Source organism: Pongo abelii, chromosome 7 (assembly GCF_028885655.2).
Source record: "Pongo abelii isolate AG06213 chromosome 7, NHGRI_mPonAbe1-v2.0_pri, whole genome shotgun sequence".
Taxonomy (NCBI): Eukaryota; Metazoa; Chordata; class Mammalia; order Primates; family Hominidae; genus Pongo; species Pongo abelii.
This window is the reverse complement of record NC_071992.2, coordinates 13807179-13814320: the sequence shown is the minus strand read 5'-3', so window position 1 is coordinate 13814320 and position 7142 is coordinate 13807179.

Genomic DNA, 7142 nt, shown 5'->3' with positions numbered 1-7142 from the left:
GCATCTTGTGATCCATGAATATAGATTGTTTTTTCATTTATTTGTCTTCTTTCAACATTTTGTAGTTTTCAGTATACAAGTCTTACACTCATTTTGTTAACTTTGTTCCAAAGCATTTTATTCTTTTTGATACTATTGAAAATTGAATTGTTTTCTTAATTTTTGGAATGTTCATTGCTAGTGTGTAGAAACACAACTGATTTTTGTATGATCTTGTATCCTGTAACCTTACCGAACTCATAGTTAGTTCTAATGCCTCTTTTTTTGGTGGATTCTTTAGGATTTTTTATGTACAAGATCATGGTGTATGGAAATAGAGGTATTTTGTTTCTTTTTTCCAATCTGGATGCCTTTATTTCTTTTTCTTGCCTGGCTAGAATCTCCAGTACTATGTGCCAGTTCATGAGAACAAACACACTTATCTTATACCTAAAGTTAGAAGAAAAGCTTTTAGTTTTTCTGAAATATTATCATATTATTAAATATTATGTCAGCTGTGGGTTTTTAATAGATATTCTTTATCAGATCGATGAAGTTCCCTTCCATTCCTACTTTGTTGGATAGTTAGGTTTTTTTTTTTAATTATTACCGTATTTTTACATCATGAATGGGTTTTAGCTTTTTTATTCTGAAATATTTGGTTTTTGTCTTTTATTCCATTGATATATTACATCAATTAATTTTCAAATCTTAAGCCAACATTGAATTTCTTTGATAAATCCCATTTGGTTATGGTGTATACTTCTTTGTATGTGTGGCTGGATTCACTCTTCTAGCTTTTTTTTTTTTCCCCCAGAAATTTCGCCTCTACATTCTTTAGGGATACTGATCTCTACATTTCTTGTCTTGTGATGTCATTGTCTGGTTTTGAAAATATTAGCCTCATAAAACGAGTTAGGAAGTGTTCTGGTTTTTGGAAAAATTGAGAAGAACTGGTCTTAGTTCTTTTAATGTTTGGTAGATTTCACTAGTGAAGTCATCTGGTCCCAGTCTTTTTTTTTGTTTTCGTAAGAAATTTTAAAATGACCAACTCAATCTCTTTGCTTCACACAGGTCTATTTAGATTTTCTATTTCTTTTTGAATCACTTTTGGTAATGTTTGTCTTTATAGAAATTTGCCCAGTTTCATCTAGGTTATCTAGCTTTTTGGCATACAACAGTGTTTCTATATAACCCTTTTTATTTCTGTGAGGTCAGTAGTGATGGCCTCTCTTTCCTTCACACTTGAGTCTTCTCTCCTTTTTTCCTGATCAATCTTGCTAAAGGTTTTCCAAATTTTGTGGATCTTTTCGAAGAACCAACTTTTAATTTTGTTGCTTTTATCTATTTTTCTGTTCTCTGTTTCATTTATTTCTGTTCTTTATCCTTTCCTCCTACTTGTTTTGCATTTAGTTTGCTTTTATTCTTCAAGCATCTTCAGGTCAAGTTTAGATTATTGATTTGAGATCTTTCTTCTTTTTAATATAGGCATTTACAGCTCTAAATTTCCCCCATGCACTTTTTTAGCTAGATCCTATAGGTTTTGGTATGTTGTGGTTTTAATTTGTATTTATCTTAATATATTTTTTAGTTTCCCTTGTGTTTTCTTCTTTGATTCAGTTATTAAAGAGTATGTGGTTTAATTGATACCATCTTGTGTATTTCCTTACACCAATACAGCTTGGTTCCACTTGGCTCCTTTGTGCTCTTGTTGTCAAATATATTACATTTCTGTATGTTACAGGACCAACAACACAATTAGATACCTACTGTTTTGTGCAATTGCTTTTTTAAATCTTTCAAGAGAAGAAAAATGAAGACATGTAATTATGCAGCTTTTATCATTAGCTACATAATTTCCTTTATTGAAGCTCTTTGATGTCCCTGCTCATACATTTCCCCTTCTTGGGTCTGCATAGCTCACTAGTTACTCAAAGGTTGTGCTTAAGCTCCTTAGTTAGATTTTGATCCTTTACTGTTGGATATGTGTGTAGTTCAGAGGTTGCTATCACACATTGGGGAATTTACATTTTGTTTGGCTCTGCATTCAGCCAGGGACTAGTAGCTTGGAGTCCCTCTTTAATCACTCCTGAGATGTCTCAGCCTCAAACACACACACAGTCTTCCAGACAGTCAAGAATGAGAGCAATTTTAGTTTTAAGCCTGGCTTCCTAGGCCTCACCCCTGGGTTGGAGTAGCTTATTTTTCAGCCAGTGTTTGCTCAGAGGTTGTGTTTATGCCTCTTGTACCAGTGAGACTGTAAACGACTACCCCATTTTCCTAAAAATTATCTTTATCTTTTCTCTTTTTCCCTGCGTGTTCACCTCTTACTTAGCTCTTTAGGAATGCAGTTCTAACCTTTACCTTCTCTCCACCAGGCACTCCCTGCACTGAGAGCTTATCTAACTACATGTTTGCTTAGAAATTCTAAGGACCAAATGTTGAACCAAACCATGCACTCTCCGGGATTCTCCCCCACCAGGAAATTGCCTCAAGATGATAATCAATTTACAACACAGCTCTGCCCTTGATGGTGGCAGCCAGCAAGTTGCGAGTCACGCAGACCACGCACCTCCTCCTCTCCATAGCATTCACTCCAAGTACCCCTTAAAACCTTTGCTTTTCGCCCCCGAAGTTGAAGTGGTTCCCTTAAGGCAGAAGCCTATACCTCTTCCCCTCAGCTAAGCTCTGGAATAAAAGTCGCTTTCTTTCTATCAGCCCTCACTCATTAATTGGACTGTGCAAGCAGTGAGCAGCTGGACTTGCATTTGGTTACAAGCCTTCTGCCTTGTGTTGACTGGCCTGTGCACAGCTTGGGGAAAGCTTTCAGGTCTGCCCAACATCCTGCTCTGACTGGCCTTGAGTGGGTGAAACCTAGTGCACGTGCAGCGCCTTCCCAACTCGCAGAATTGACTGTGATCCCAGAATTGACTGGGATCCCAGCAGCGCTGTTCTGGGCTCTTGCCCTGGTTCTATGAAACTTCCAGCTGCTCTGCCATTCCACTCATATCCTGGAGCTCCAGCCTCCTTCACTGCTCTCCACGCAGTCTCCACTGTTTTGACAACACCCTTAGGCATGCAGTTCTCCAGGTACTGTTTCAAATAAAGTCAGTTCCCTCAGGCAGAGCTGCAGAGCTCTTCACCCTGACAGCATGCCCTCCCCCCGACCCCACCACCACAGGGCCTTTTTCTAGGAATGACATCCCTGCTCTACAGGGGGGCACTGAGGGAGGATGATGTAACAGCCCTGGTGGTCTTGGTTTGCCTTCCCTGGTATAGAATCTCTGCCCTGTGAGAGAGCTGGCAGGGGCAATCAGGCCTCTTATTCGTGGCCTGCTGCAGAGCTTCTGCCCTTTAAGTGCAAGGAGGCCCTAGTCCTGTTAGTGACCCTTGCTTGGAATAGATCTTCCACAATAAGGAGCTGGGGAGGATGAGAAATGCCAGCAGCCCCTCCCTCCTGGTAAAAGAAAAACTTCAGCTGAATTAAATGTAAAGGAGTTTAACTGAGCAATGAACGATTCGCAAATCAGGCAGCCCCCAGAATCATAGCAGATTCACAGAGACTCCAGCACAGCCACACGGTGGAAGATTTACAGACAAAACAAGTGAAATGATGTGCAGAAATTGGCAGTGAGATACAGAACAGCTGGATTGGTTGCAGGTCGGTGTTTGCCTTATTTCAACAGTTTGAACACTTAGCAGTCTATGAGTGGTTGAAGTATGGCCGATGGGATTGGCTCAGCCTCCCAAAGTAATTTTTGTATTTTTAGTAGAGACGGGGTTTTCACCATGTTGGCTAGGCTGGTCTTGAACTCCTGACCTCAGGTGATCCACCCACCTCAGCCTCCCAAAGTGCTGGGATTACAGGCATGACAACAGGGCATACTCTTAAGTTAGGTTTTCAATCTTGTCTATTAAGCTAAGTTACAGTTCATCTGCAAGTACTCAAATATAGAGGTACGGAGGCCTTCTCAGGCCATATTTAGTGTGCTTTAACACTCCCAAGGTGAAACTGCAGCCCCAGACAGGATGTTAAGTGGAGCGGGAATCTCTGTCTTCTTGGTCGCATCTGCCCGAGAATGGGGCCCAGAATAGAGCTTCTGGAGCTATGGGGAGGAGGCGTAGGCAAGGTCATGGATCAAAGGACACAGACTTTGGCTATTCTTCTTACTGGTGTTTAGTACATTTTCTTTTTCTTTTTTTCTTTTTTCTTTTTTTTTTTTGAGACAGAGTCTCACTCTGTTGCCCAGACTGGTGATCTCTGCTGACTGCAACCTCCGCTTCCCAGGTTCAAGAGATTCTCCTGCCTCAGCCTCCCGAGTAGCTGGGATTACAGGTGCCTGCCACCACACCTGGCTAATTTTTGTATTTTTAGTGGAGACAGGGTTTCACCATGTTGGCCAGGCTAGTCTCGAACTCCTGACCTCAAGTGATCTGCCCACCTGAAGCTCCCAAAGTTCTGGGATTACAGGAGTGAGCCACCATGCCCAGCTGTTTATACATTTTCTCGAATGACTGTTTCTCCATCTGCTGTATGTTTTAGGACGATTTCCAGAGACTTTCAATTATGACTTGTTTGTATTTTGCTTTTTAAAATACTTTTCAGCTGGGTGCAGTGGCTCACACCTGTAATTCCAGCACTTTGGGAGGCCCAGGTGGGCGGATCACTTGAGGTCAGGAGCTTGAGACCAGCCTGGCCGACCTGGCAAAAGCACATCTCTACTAAAAAAATAAAAATTAGCCGGGCGTGGTGGTGCACACCTGTAGTCTGAGCTACTCAGGAGACTGAGGCAGGAGAAACGCTTGAATCCCGGAGGCAGAGATTGCATGATTGCATGAGCTGTTATCATGCCACTGCATTCCAGCCTGGATGACAGAATGAGACTCTGTCTCAAAAAAAAAAATTAATTAATTAATTAATTTAATTAAATGTTTTTCCCCAGTGAAATGGGCCGTTTTGCTGGGGAGAATTTCAACTGAGCTTCATTCTGTGTCCCTTACATTCTGGAAGTCCTGCTCATTTAGCAGTGAGGAATGCTTTCTGGAGTAGGAAAGAGTGGCTGCATCTCTAGTTGGCAGGGCATTGCATAAACCCCTGAACACACACTGGGTATGTGGCCTGTACCCAACCCCATTTCATGCCGTGATTTCTCAAGCACTGAACCTAAAATAAACCCAAGCAATTTGTTCTGTTCTATGTGTACCAAATCGGTTAGCGAGATTTGGCTTTTATTTCTAACGAGGGAAACATGTGGGTTCACTTTTTCAGTTTGGCTTCAGTAAAACATTCCGAGAAAAAGTATTCTACCCATAAGGACCTCCTGAAAAACATGAAAGTTTTCACAAATCAAATAAATTTACCCAAGTTTCAGAGTTATGTGAAAAGGCTGTGCTGAAACAAATTTTAAGAATGCACAACTTACTTTACCTTTCAAATTTTAAAAATATTCGTTTTATAACGTAATAATTGTTCCATAATCTCCCAATAAGCCTCTTTCTAGCAGAAATTTTAAAACTGGAGGAAGTATCTTTTTATTTATTTATTATTTATTTTATTTATTTATTTATTTTGAGACAGGGTCTCGCCCTGTTTCCCAGGCTGGAGTGCAGTGGCCCCATCACAGCTCACTGCAGCCTTGACCTCCCAAGGCTCAGGTGGTCCTCCTGCCCCAGCCTCCCAAGTAGCTGGGACTACAAGCCCATGCCACTGTGCCCGGCTAATTTTTGTATTTTTAGTAGATACGCGTTTTTGCCATGTTACCTAGACTGGTCTCAAACTCCTGAGCTTAAATGATCCACCCACATCGGCCTCCCAAAGTTCTCCCGCAGGCATGAGCCACTGCATCTGATCATCTTTAAAAGCTTCTGTGGTCCTTCAGACTTACTCAGGCAAACCACCTGGTCTGTCCCATGGGTTGCATTAATCAGTGGGATCACATTAGACCAGGAGCCCCAGACTGTCTAGTTTCATTATACTATGCAGACTTTCACATACCACTTTCATAATTTTTACCATATCGTCACATTTTTTTCTACATCTGTGTATCAACTGCACTTATTAAAACTTTTTCTAATATACTTTTAAGTATCTTTCTAAATGTGTTCATTTTTAAAGCAAATGTTTTATCACTTGTGCAAAAAGCCAATTAAATATAATGAAAACAAAAATTAAACATTCTAGCTAGATACTGTTAAAGGCTCTGAACTTGAGGCCTGCTTTCTCTGTATAAAGAAAGCTATGCGGCCAGGTGTGGCGGCTCACACCTGTAATCCCAGCACTTTGGGAGGCCGAGGCGGGTGGATCACGAGGTCAGGAGGTCGAGACCATCCTGGCTAACATGGTGAAACCCCATCTCTACTAAAAGTACAAAAAATTAGCCAGGTGTGGTGGTGGGTGCCTGTAGTCCCAGCTACTCGGGAGGCTGAGGCAGGAGAATGGCATGAACCTGGGAGGCGGAGCTTACAGTGAGCTGAGACCATGCCACTGCACTCCAGCCTGGGAGACAGAGTGAGACTCTGTCTCGAATAAAAAAAAGAGAGAACTATGCAATAGAATAGTTGTATTTGATTAGTGCTGTCAAAGCACTTTACACATGGTATCTCATTTAACATTTATAACAATTGTATGAGGTAGATTGTTTCCCCATTTTACACAAGAGGAAACTGAGTGATATTGGGTCCATGTCCCCACTCAAATCTCATGTCAAATTGTAGTACCCAAGGTTGGAGGTGGGTTCTGGTGGGTGGTGACTGGATCATGGAGGTGGATTTCCCCTTTGGTGCTGTTCTTGCAATAGTGAGTGAGTTATTTTGAGATCTGGTTGTTTAGGGATGTAGCCCCATGCTGCACCCCCTCCCCGCCCCACCCACTTCTTCCTACTCCAGCCCTGTAAGACGTGCCTGGTTCCCTTTCACCTCCTGCCATGATTGAAAGTTTCATGAGGTCTCAGAAACCATCATGCTTCCTGTATAGCCTGCAAAACTGTGAACCAATTAAACTTCTTTTCTTTATAAATTATCCTGTCTTAAGTATTTCTTTGCATCTTTTTTTTTTTTTGAGATGGAGTCTTGCTCTGTCGCCCACACTGGAGTGCAGTGGCATGATCCCAGCTCACTGCAACCTCTGCCTCCCGGGTTCCAGCGACTCTCCCACCTCAGCCTCC